Genomic DNA, 12903 nt, shown 5'->3' on the forward strand with positions numbered 1-12903 from the left:
CAAACTCCCAAATAGATTCTTCCCTTCACACCCCATTTTATATGGCCTCTCTAACCACTCCCTTCTAGAAGTTCTCTTCTCTCCGGGCTTCTGAGACTCCAGCTTCTGATAGTCACCATGCCACTGTGAGGAGAAGTCTCTTCCCAGTCTCCTGCTGACTCTTCCCCTGCCTGGTGCTTCCTAATACTTTAACTTTGGCCTTATTCTCTTCTCAGACCGCATCCCCTCCCTGGGCCATCACTTCACTCTCATGGCTTCATCATCCACCTCAGAGCTGGTGGCTCTGCAAACTCTATCTTCAGTCCAGGCATCACCACTGAGCCTGGGAGTCAGAGATCCAATTGTTTTCTGCATCTATCTGGTGCTCCCCAAACCTGCCCCTCCTCCAGGCCTCCACTTCTCAGTAAATGTCACCACTATCTTCCTAGTTATTCAGCCAGAAATTTTGGAGACATCCTTGTCTTCTTTCCCTCCCTCACTTCCCATAATCAAATTACTAAACTGTATTGCTTTTACAACACGGTTCAATAATCTCTTTTTATAACTGACCCCTCCTTTCTATCCTTAGTGACACTGCCTGGCTAAGAAACAGTATCACTTGTGTGTGTGTGTGTGTGTGTGTGTGTGTGTGTGTGTGCATGTGCATACGCGTGTGCATGCGTGTGTACGTGTGTGTGCACGTGTGCGTGCGCATGTGTGTTTTCTTTGAAAGCCAGACTTGGAATTATTATCACTGGGCATGAGGACCATGAAGCTGGAACCCCTTTGGTAATGCTGCTCTGGGACCCTCTGTTCTGGGTCAAGGTCTGCCATAGAACAAGAATCATAAGCTCGGTCTAGGGGACCCAGACAAGTCACCCTTAGCAGTAAAGCTGGGGAGATATGTAGGCAGGGGAGGTGTAGGGACAGAAGTGAACTGGAAACACAAGCCCTGTCTGAAGGCAGTGACACTACTCTGCTCAATCCACTGTAATGTGGAAGTGCAGAACTAATGTTGACAAATACTTTAATTTTCCCCCCATAAGCTAGAAATTCAGATTTTTTTTTTAATGTTTATTTATTTTGGAGACAGAGAGAGAGAGACACACAGCATGAGCACGGAAGGGGCAGAGAAAGAGGGAGACACAGAATGTGAAGCAGGCTCCAGGCTCTGAGCTGTTAGCACAGAGCCCGACGCGGGGCTCGAACTCACAAACTATGAGATCATGACCTGCGCCGAAGTCGGACGCTTAACCGACTGAGCCACCCAGGCGCCCCTAGAAATTCAGATTTTTATCTAAAATCGTCCCTGTTCAACATTGGAAACAAATTCAAAATATTTTTTAAAACATCACACAGTCAAACAGAGCATCTCTGCAGGACTGATATGACTTGCTTGTGAGTTCCACCCCAAAAGGGTTTCTGTCTGTCTAGAAACGGGGTCTGGGGAGCAGGTTTCCGGCAGTGATTGTGCCCAGTCCCAACCCCAAGGGAGAGGGCGAAGGGGGGCTAGCTGCAAGCCCAGGGCGGAGACGCACGAGCCCACATTACGGGGATAGTAGCCAAGAGAGCATGCGGTGAGCATCCCCCACATCATAAATCAACCGAACGAGACACAGCCAGAGATCAGGTCTCAGTGGCACCACTGTGCAAAGGGATCCAGTTCAGTCTGAGTGCCTGCCTCCATCGCAAAGTCCACTCACCTACGGACATTTGCCTGCACTCCTCAGCCCCAACCCATCCTCTTGAGGTGCCTATGGGACCTCGGCATGGTCCATATGGCACCAACGAGGAAGTCTGCCCGCTAGTCCCCTAGCTGCCATAGTCTCACTCCGTTACCTTATGCAAATGGCAGGCACACAGAGGCTGTTTCTCCATCTGGGTGCCCAAAGGAAAGCCTTCTGGACACCCTGACCTTCCTCTCGGACACGGTGAAAGGAGCAATAAGGAAACATTTGCAAAGCCCCCAGACCCACCTGTTGGCAGACGAAGGAGAGTTGCTATATAAATTATTAAAGAGACCGACCTGAGCCAAAGGGAGTCAGGGAAACTTCATTATTATGCGTGGCACATGGCTGTCTTTTGAATATTCTGCTTCCTTGGTTTCCAATTTCCTTTTCTTAGTGAATCTTTCTCCCTCATAAATCTTTGCATCGCAATGTTCTGTTCTTTCTTCTTTTGTGTTCTGAACTGGGAGTTCTCGCAACCCCTCCATGGTTAATCCACTCCTCCAAACGTTGCAGGCTCCGAGTGGCACTGTGCACGGTTATTGCTCTTGAAGGCAGGTGACACCCTTCTGCCGCCACTCTCTGTAGAGCCTGCTGCCCTGAAGGACAGGTTCTGGAGGGAAGGCAGGGGAGGGGGCGTTAAGGAGAGCCAGGCAGGCATGGAATGCTCCCACCACTCTCTCCTCCTCTCCTAGCTGGCCAAGGAAACACTCCCCAACCATTCTCTAGAACAAACAAAGCGAGCACCAGGGGTTTTTGTGAATCTGACAGCCGGTGATCACAGAAGGAAGACTTCCAATGCCCCCAGGGATGGCACCTGGCCCAGAATTAGCATCAAGTGCCCTCTAGTGGGAATCAGAGGCACCCTTTCTAAGAGGCAAATGCTCGTGTCCTGTCCAAATTGGACATCAGCATTAGTGGTAGCATACGATGGGGAGGAAATCGCAATTGGTATCTTCATCACTAAAAACCAGAGAGAAAGGCTTCCTTTGGTATCAAGAGGAATCTGACATATGAGCAAATGTGTGCCACTCTAATTAGGCCCCATTTCTCTGGCAGAGACCGTACATACACAAGTGAGGGACCAGCAGTGATCTCGGGGTGGCACGTGAGCGTGTGGTAGGCACACAGGCATGAACATGTTTCCCCTTTGCCCTCGTGTTTGAAACGTGTTGAGGCAGATACAGCTGTTTAAACCGGCATCCCTGTTAATCTCTGTGTTCCCAGTGCCTAATGGTTACGTGACTGAACTGAATTTAAATTGCTGTAAGCTTGTTAATTGCAAAGGAACAGAAAAATTTCAGGGGGATGGTGGTTGGGAGCTGCATTTCTACCACTCTGCCTGCTGATACACACCCCCCACTCTGCATAGCTCCTGCCAGATAGTCAAAAGAACGGGGTTGGTGTTGGGCTTAACTGTTTATGCCTGGAGGGTCACATGGTATAATGAAAAATCTTGGGTTCTGGACTCAGATGTGACTTCAGTTCAATGGGATTTACTCCACTTACTAATTGTGGGAACTGTACAAGTTTGTAAAGCTTTCTGCCCATCAGAAAGATGCCTTCATCTTTAAAATGAAAATACTGGGGCGCCTGGGTGGCTCAGTCGGTTAAGCGGCCGACTTCGGCTCAGGTCATGATTTCACGGTCCTTGAGTTCGAGCCCCACGTGGGGCTCTGTGCTGACAGCTCGGAGCCTGGAGCCTGTTTCAGATTCTGTGTCTCCCTCTCTCTGACCCTCCCCCGTTCATGCTCTGTCTCTCTCTGTCTCAAAAATAAATAAATGTTAAAAAAAAAATTAAAAAAATAAAAATAAAATGAAAATACTAAGACCTGTTTCAGAATCTATATATTTTATTTAGCCTAATGCAAACTATTCAAACCATGTATAGACATGTATTTAATGACATGGAAACTTTATGATATATTAAGTAAAAAAAGAGAAGGTTATGGAACAGGTGTAGAATACCTACAGGTATAGAATATTCTACAGGTGTAGAATATCACTGTTTGTAAAGTGAAATAACAGTACTGTCTGGGTGTCCCCAGTGTTTTGGGCCCACTGCTACCACACATGCACAGCACCGTGACGGAAACGAGGGGACCCACTGGGTCCAAGGTGCCTGTCCACTGGTGTAGTCTCTGCCTGGACAGTTCTTTTCAAGGCCACAGCTTCTGTGATTTGTCTCTAATCGCTCCCCAGGGGGGAATCTCTGCACATTTACCATCACATCTATTCCTTTTTCCCCACAAAAGCATCCTGAGAGTTAGCATTCCACGTCTAAGAATAAAGTACACTGGTAAGCTGATGAGAAGAGCTGCTTTGCACTTTTGGGTTTTATACACATTTGGGCAAAAGAGAACTAATCTAATCGAAGATTCAGGAGACTCTTCACTGTCACAAAGGACTATTTAACCAGTAATTATCTCATCTATGAAATGATAGGGAAAAGGCACTGAAAGGGGCACCCCGATGCCCTGTTGTATTCTGTTGATAATAGTAAAAGCTGGTTCAAATCTTTGGAAAACTATCCGATAAGAGCCTTTAAAATGGCACACCTTTAACCCAGTAATTCTGGGACTGGAGCCTAAGAAAATAATTTAGAACACATAAAAACTTTCATGCACGAGAACATGCATGGTAGCATTATTTATGCTGGTAAAAAACTTAAAAAAAAAAAGAATAAACAACAATAATCATTCAAGGCATAAGTAAATAATGACCCACCCAAATGTTAGAATAGTTACCCAACGCTGTGAGAAATGGTTTCCAAAGATGGTGGACAACATTACGAGTGATTTTTTTTTTCTTTCTGCTGAAATATTTACTTCATTCTACAAGAAGTGAGGACTAGAACACTTTCTTACACACTTCACAAAAATAAACTCAAAATGGTTAAAGGACCTGAATGTGAGACAGGAAACCATCAAAACCCTAGAGGAGGAAGCAGGAAAAAACCTCTCTGACCTCAGCCATAGCAATTTCTTATTTGACACATCTCCAAAGGCAAGGGAATTAAAAGCAAAAATGAACTATTGGGACCTCATGAAGATAAAAAGCTTCTGCACAGCAAAGGAAACAACCAACAAAACTAACAGACAACCAATGGAATGGGAAAAGATATTTGCAAATGACAGATCAGACAAAGGGCTAGTATCCAAAATCTATAAAGAACTCACCAAACTCCACACCCGAAAAACAAATAATCCAGTGAAGAAATGGGCAGAAAGCATGAATAGACACTTCTCTAAAGAAGACATCCAGATGGCCAACAGGCACATGAAAAGATGCTCAACGTCACTCCTCATCAGGGAAATATAAATCAAAACCACACTGAGATATCACCTCATGCCAGTCAGACTGGCCAAAATGAACAAATCAGGAGACTACAGATGCTGGAGAGGATGTGGAGAAATGGGAACCCTCTTGCACTCTTGGTAGGAATGCAAACTGGTGCCACCACTCTGGAAAACAGTGTGGAGGTTCCTCAAAAAATTAAAAATAGATCTACCCTATGACCCAGCAATAGCACTGCTAGGAATTTACCCAAGGGATACAGGAGTGCTGATGCATAGGGGCACTTGTACCCCAATGTTTATTGCAGCACTCTCAACAATAGCCAAATTATGGAAAGAGCCTAAATGTCCATCAACTGATGAATGGATAAAGAAATTGTGGTTTATAGACACAATGGAATACTATTTGGCAATGAGAAAGAATGAAATATGGCCTTTTGTAGCAACGTGAATGGCACTGGAGAGAGTTATGCTAAATGAAATAAGTCATACAGAGAAAGACAGATACCATATGTTTTCACTCTTATGTGGATCCTGAGAAACTTAACAGAAGACCATGGGGGAGGGGAAGGCAAAAAAAAAGAAAAAAAAGTTAGAGAGGGAGGGAGGCAAACCATAAGAGACTCTTAAAAACTGAGAATAAACTGAGGGTTGATGGGGGGGGGTGTGAGGGAGGGAAAAGTGGGTGATGGGCATTGAGCAGGGCACCTGTTGGGATGAGCACTGGGTGTTGTATGGAAACCAATTTGACAATAAATTTCATATTAAAAAAATTTTTTTTAATCTGAAAATTTCAAAAAAAAAAAAAGAAGTGAGGATAATTTTGAATTTGGAAAAAATAACTTTCATTATTTAAAAAAAAAAAAAGAGTCCAGATTAGATCATCATTAGGGTCACTGGTCACAGGTTGGGTTTCTTCAGAAGCAGATGCCGAGCTGGATTTCAGGTAGAAGATGTTGGTCAAGGATCGACACTTGGGCAAGGAAGGGAGTGGAAGGAGAATGAATCAGAGGAGGCAGTAAAGACCTGAAGAGACTTTGCCACCCCACTAGAGCACTTTAGAGCAAGCACTGCCCACATGAGTGTCCCACATTGGGTCAAAATGGCCTGACCTTTCTCAGTCACCAAATGCAGGCTGCACGCAGAAGGGCACGACCTCAGGTGAAGAGTGGCCTCTGTAGCTGAGGCAGAATCAGACGGATTTAACAGCTAGAGGCTCCTCTTGATCACACTCCTTGCAGTTGGGCAGTAAGTCTTTCCTGGAAGGGAGATCTAGGTGCCTTCCATAACTATGCCTTCCCTCCTCGATCCCGGTTCTTAGGCTCCCGTATCACATGCTTAGTTACTACACAAACAATAACAAAACAATCTTACATAGCACTTTTACCATGTTCTCACATATGGCACGCTTCCCTAATTCATAGGACAGAACAAAGAGGACTGTGAGGGATGTTTTTTAAAAGCACTGCACAGCTTTTTCATGACATTTGCTTTCCCCTCTTCAGTAAGGCCATTTCATCTAAGATTGGTTCAAATTGTGAAACAGGGAACTTAAGCACTTCCTCTTCTCAATGCAATTCTCTCCCCTGCTAGCAACTCTTTTCCTTGTTCCTGTCAGACACCTATTGCTCTAATATTGGCAAAAATCCCTGTGCTCATGGTAACATCCTTCAGGTAGCTCTGTCTCTCTTTTCTACAACTGGCTAAGCCTGGAAAATGACTGACACACTTAATGCAAACAGGTTCTAATGACTAAGTACAATGCACTATTCTGCCAAACACAGTTGTGTTTCAAAAGTGGTGCCCACATGTAACAACAGAAGCATAGGCAACAAAAGAAAAAAAATAAATTGGATTTCACCCAAATTCAAGACTTTTTTTGTATCAAAGGACATTATCAATGGAGCGAAAAGATAACCCACAGAATAGGAGAAAATATTTGCAAATCATATATCTAATAAGGTACTGACATATATATAAAGAACTCCTGCAACCCCAAAACAAACAAAAAAAAGCCAAACAAAACTCAAAAATGAACTTTTTGGGGCACCTGGGTGACTCAGTCAGTTGAGCGTCCAACTTTGGCTTGGGTTGTGATCTCACGGTTCGTGAGTTCGAGCCCCTCACCAGGCTCTCTGCTGTCAGCCTATCAGCGCAGAGCCCACTTGGGATTCTCTGTCCCCCTCTCTCTGCCCTCTCCCCTGCTTGCGCTCTCTCAAAAATAAATAAACATTTTTAAAAAATGAACTTTTTGATTAGAGATTTCTCCCCAGAGTATACACAAATGGCTAATGAGCAACCGAAAAGATGCTCAGCATCACTAGTCATTGGGGGAAATGCAAACCAAAACCACAATGAAATACCACTTCATGCTTATTAGGATGGTTATTATAAATAAACAAAAACAAAATGAAAAACAGAAAATAAGCATTCACAAGGACATGAAGGAATTGGATCACTTACGCATTGCTGGTGGGAATGTAAAATGATGTAGCTGCTGTGGAAAATATGGCAGTTCCTCAAAAAAGTTAAACATAGAGTTATCATAAGAGTCAGCAGTTCCACGTCTGGGGACCTACCCAAAAGAACTGAAAGGGACTTGAATGGACATTGGTGCACCCATATTTGTAGCAGCATCATTAACAATAGCCAAAACATGGAAATAACCCAAATGTTGGATGAAGTGGTACGTACATACCATGGAATATTATTCGGCCTTAAACAGGAAGGGAATTCTGATATGTGCTACAATGTGGATTAACCTTGAGGACATCACGCTAGGTGAAAAAGCCAGACACAAAAGGCTACATATTATACGATCCCATTGATATGAAATGTCTATAATTGGTTAATCCACAGAGGAAGTAGATTAGTGGTTGCCAGGGGCTGGGGGAACGGAGGAATGGAGAGTGACTGATAATGAGTCTGAAGTTCCCTTTGGGGGTAATGAATATGTTCAGGAATTAGACTGTAGGGATGGTTGTACAGCTTTGCGAACATACTAAAAACCACTGAATTTTATACTTTAAAAGGGTGAATTTTATGATATGTAAATTATAGCTCAATATTAAATTTGTTCAGATAGTTCCAACTTCATGAAGACCTCCCTGAGCCTTCTGGTTAGGGTTAACCACTCCCTCTTGTGCACAGGCTTTAGATCACATCTTTATTGAGTCATGTCGTTTTTTGTAATATCCCAGCCCCTGAGCTTCACCTAGACAGGACTGCATCTTGTCTATGCCTGTAACTTCTACCGGGCACACTGCTTGAAACTCAGCACACAGTCAATAAACACGGGTTGAACTGAAGATATTACCTACTTTCCAAGACTTTATAATACGCAGCAATATTGAGCAATCCATTTGTTGGATATGATAAATATTATCCACACATTATGTGTAAGACTTCAGTGATATAAAAATGAAAGATGCACGGTCTCTACCTTTGAGGAACTACAAATTTTTGGTGGAAATAAGCATACTTAAATACAGGCATACCTCAATTTATTGCGCTTCACAGATACTGTGTGTTTTTTTTTTCTTTTACAAATTAAAGGTTTGTGGCAATCCTGCATCAAACAAGTCTGTCGGTGTCATTTTCCCAACAGCATTTGCTTTGTTTCTCTGCGTTACGTTTTGGTAATCTTTGCAGCATTTTACACTTTTTCATTATTGTTATATTTGTTGGTCGGCGATCTCTGATGTTACTACTGTAATTGTTTTGGGGCACCACTGGCAAACTTAATCTATAAATGTTGTGTGTGTTCTGAATGCTCCAGCCACCGAGCATTCTCATGTCTTTGTCCCTCTTCTCAGGCCTCATTATTCCCTGAGGCACAATACTATTAGGCCAATTAATAACCCTACTTAATGGTCTGTAAGTATACAAGGGAAAGGAAGAATCATGTCTCTCACTTTAAATCAAAAGCTAGAATGATTAAGCTTCATGAAGAAGGCGTGTTGAAAGCCAGAGCCTGAGCCAGAGCAAGGCCCTCATTCTCTTCAATTCTATGAAGGCCGAGCAAGGTGAGAAAATTGAAGAAGAAGAGTTTGAAGCTAGGAGAGGTTGGTTCGTAAGGTTTAAGGACAGGAGCCGTCTCTGTAACATAAAAGGGCAGGAGGAAGCAGCAGGTGCTGATACAGAAGCTGCAGGAAGGTATCCAGAAGATCCAGCTAAGACAATTAACAAAGGTGGCTACACTAAACAACAGGTTTTCAACGTAGACCAACAGCCTTATATTAGAAGAAGATGCCCCATTTAGGACTTTGATGACTACAGCAGGAGAAGGCACTGCCTGACTTCAAAGCCTCAAAGGACAGGCTGACTCTCTTGTTAGAGGTTAATACAGCTGGTGACTCAAAGTTGAAGCCGATGCTCAGTTACCATTATGAAAATCTTAGGGCCCTTAAGAACTGTGGTAAATCTACTCTGCTTATGCTCTAAACGGAAATGGAAAAACAAAGCCTGGATGACCGCACATCTGTTTACAACATGATTTACTGAATATTTTAAGCCCACTGTTGAGACCTGCTGCTCAGAAAAAAAAGATTCCTCTGAAAATATTATTGGTCATTGACAATGCACCTGGGTGCCCAAGAGCTTCAATGGAGACGTACAACAAGATTCATATTGCTTTCATGTCTGCTAACAACATCCATTCCACAGCTCATGGGTCAAGGGGTCATTTCAACTTTTGAGTCTATTTAAGAAATACATTTCATAAGGCTGTAGCTGCCATAGATAGTGATTCCTCTGATGGAGCTGGGCAAACTAAAAGGAAAACCTGGAAAGGATTTGCCATCCTAATACCATTAAGAACATACATGACTCATGGTAAGAGGTCAAAATGTCAACATTAACAGGAGTTTGGAAGAAGTTGAATCCACCTCTCATGGACGACTTTGAGTGGTTCCAGACTTCAGTGGAGACAGTAACTGCAGATGTGGTAGAAATAGCAAGAGAATTAGAAATGGAGCCTGAAGATGGGACTGAATGGCTGCCATCTCATGATCAAACTTGAATAGAGGAGGCGCGGCTCCTGATGGATGAACAAAGACAGCGGTTTCCTGAGATGGAATCTACTCCTGGTGAAGATGCTGTGAAGCTTGTTGAAATGACAACAAAGGATTCAGGACATTACCTAATATTACATACACTCAGTAAAGCGGCGGCAGGGTTTGAGAGGATTGGTTCCATTCTGAGAGAAGTCCTACTATGGGTAAAATGCTATTAAACTTTATTTTTAATGTTTAGGTATTTATTTTGAGAGAGAGAGAGAGAGAGAGAGAGCGCGTGCACGGTGGGGTGTGGGGGGAGAGGGAGAGAGAAAAATCCCAAGCAGGCTCCACACTGTCAGCGCAGAGCCTGAGGTGGGGCTCGATCTCACAAACCATGAGATCACGACCTGAGCTGAGGTCAAGAGTCGGACACTTAATCAACTGAGCCACCCAGCCTCCCCTAAAATGCTCTTAAACAGCACATGCTACAGGGAAATTGTTTGTGAAAGGAAGAGCCAATTGACATAGAAACTTCACTGCTCTCTTAGCGTAAGAAATTGTGCAACGACCCAACCTTCGGCAACCACCATCCTGCACCCCTGATTGGTCAGCAGCCAACTGACCACGTTGAGGCAGGACCCTCTACCAGCAAAAAGGATTATGATTTGCCGAAAACACAGTTGGTGGTTAGCATTTTTTAGTGATAAAGTGTTTTTTAATTAAGGTATATGCATTTTTAAGATATAACACTACCGCACGCTTAATATACCACAGCACAGTGGCAACGTCACTTTTGTACGCACTAGGAAACCAAAAAATTCATTTGGCTCACTATTTTGCAGGGAGGTCTGGAACTGAGCTCACAATGTCTCCGAAGTATACCTCGACACAAGGTAGAAAATAAGTGCCACGTGAATGGCATGACAATCCATAGCTAGCAGTTCAGTGAAGTAAAAAATGACTACCTTGGGGGTGATGAAGAAGATTTTGTTGACGTAGAGGCATGAAAGTGAACTTTAGGGTTGTAACAAGATAAGAAAATGAAAGCTTCCGCGGAGGCACCTTCCAGAGCTGTGTGTTGGACCAAACTGCAAACACTTTCAAAGTAGGTGGTAAAAAGTGGGGGAAGAGAGGCAGGTAACTCTTAAATTGTCACCTACATTGATGGCATAAAGGGACGTTGAACTGGAGAGAGGAAGCATTTTGAACAAAACATTTCTTTGGAGAGAGAACTACTGAGTGTGAAGAATTCTACCGTCCTCCCCAAGGGTGAAGGAGGAGAGAGAGGGAGATATGCTCCTTACCTCAAATCACAGCGCAGGACTTTGAGGGAACCACCTGCAGAGCTTAATGTGTGTCTCTGGCAGTTTGAGGCACCCAGGACTGCCACCTGGCATGCACTTGAGACATGTAAATCTAGAGGGCTGAGGTGTGGGGAAGCAGCCACACTCCCAGAGGCCACCTGGGCAAACAGTGCTTCCTTCCAAGGGACCAGAGGAGGTCCCCGAGGGAAAGGGAGTCAGTCTGCTCAAAATGACCTCCCGCAGGGGTGGGAGCCTTAGCAGAAGCAAGCTGGATGGGGGACTGCTGTGCCATACCTCAGGGTGAAGTGTGGGGAAAGGGAAGGTCTCTGGGGAACCCACGAAAAAGTCCCTAAAAGAGCAATCAACTTTAACCAGCTGCAAGGTCCAGACAGCACCGGTTCGATCATTTCCACAGTAATTATCAACAAGGGTTGTGCTAATTTCCCTTCCTAATTCCTCTTTACTAATGTCCCTCCCCAAACTCCAGACCCTGAAGGGGTCAGAAATAGGTTGATACAATGGAAGAAGAGAAGAAGGAACATTCGAGGAGGAAAGAGAAGCCAAGAATGCTTCTCTTCCTCACCTTCCAATGTCAAACTTCTAGCCTTCGGTCAGCCCAAGCGTGAGGAGGGGAGAAACTTCAAGGTTCAAGTTCTAATTCTTCTCTTGGATTGCTATTTTAATTCCTGATTGCCACTTTATTTTGTGACTTAAAAAGTGACTGAGTGCTTTTATTACCTCTGCCTTTGTCTCCTCTAAGGGCAAGGAAAAGACAGCCCCTTGGTGAGATGTAAAGAGACAGTGGGGGGTCAAAAATGAATTTGCCTTGAGATTCCATTCTACCAGTTGTGCTTGTTCACTGGAAGTATTACAGGCAGAGAAACAGGAAAAGGAGCCTCCAGCAAAATTATGGAGGTGGCCAGATCCAAGTTTTATTTGGCAAAGGAGACATAGATAAATACATCTATCCCAGGAGTAGGGACAGCGTGAGGGAGGATGTAAATATGGACAGGGAGCTGACTGGAAGGCCTCCAGTGCCAAGCTAAAGAGTCATTTAAACACTAAAGTAAAATGTCAGTGTATTTGGTATTTATTTCATATAATGTATTTTAAGTACTTGAGATCAGTAAAACAAAGTATTTAATACATTACAAATACAAAAATTGATAATCGCAAGTAAAATGTAAATATACTGAATATATATTAAATATACTCTAATATAAAGATAAAATGTTGCTTAAGCACTACATAAAGTTTAATTGAGATTTAAAAATGAATTGAAATTGACAACAACAAAATGAAATAAAATTATGATCTTTTTTAAAAAGTAATCTTGGTCTTTCAATGATGTCATCATTGAGTTATGAAAAACTTTCCAGTTGCTGAAAGTTTCTTTCTGAATCTACACTGGTTAAGGGAATAATAAGGAGATAATTGTAAGCTGTTCTCAAATATTTTTCTCTAGCCTATGATCTTCAAACAATCCTATCTCTTGGGAGATAACTTTGAGGAAATTTGGAGGGGGGCAATGTTTTGTTTCTCTGCAGAAACAACAATTTTTTTATTAAAAAATTTTTAACGTTTATTTATTTTTGAGAGA

General features: G+C 43.2%; 1 long non-coding RNA gene across 1 annotated transcript in view; it reads right to left on the reverse strand.

Moving 5' to 3' along the window:
• Nucleotides 1–12903, reverse strand: part of LOC131492033 (uncharacterized) — a 65833-nt gene that overhangs the window by 45931 nt on the left and 6999 nt on the right. The window contains exon 2 of the long non-coding RNA XR_009251807.1: nt 2006–2319. This is a non-coding gene — a long non-coding RNA (uncharacterized LOC131492033). The remainder of the gene's footprint in view (nt 1–2005; nt 2320–12903) is intronic.

This window comes from Neofelis nebulosa, chromosome 2, assembly GCF_028018385.1.
Source record: "Neofelis nebulosa isolate mNeoNeb1 chromosome 2, mNeoNeb1.pri, whole genome shotgun sequence".
In the NCBI taxonomy this organism is placed as follows: Eukaryota; Metazoa; Chordata; class Mammalia; order Carnivora; family Felidae; genus Neofelis; species Neofelis nebulosa.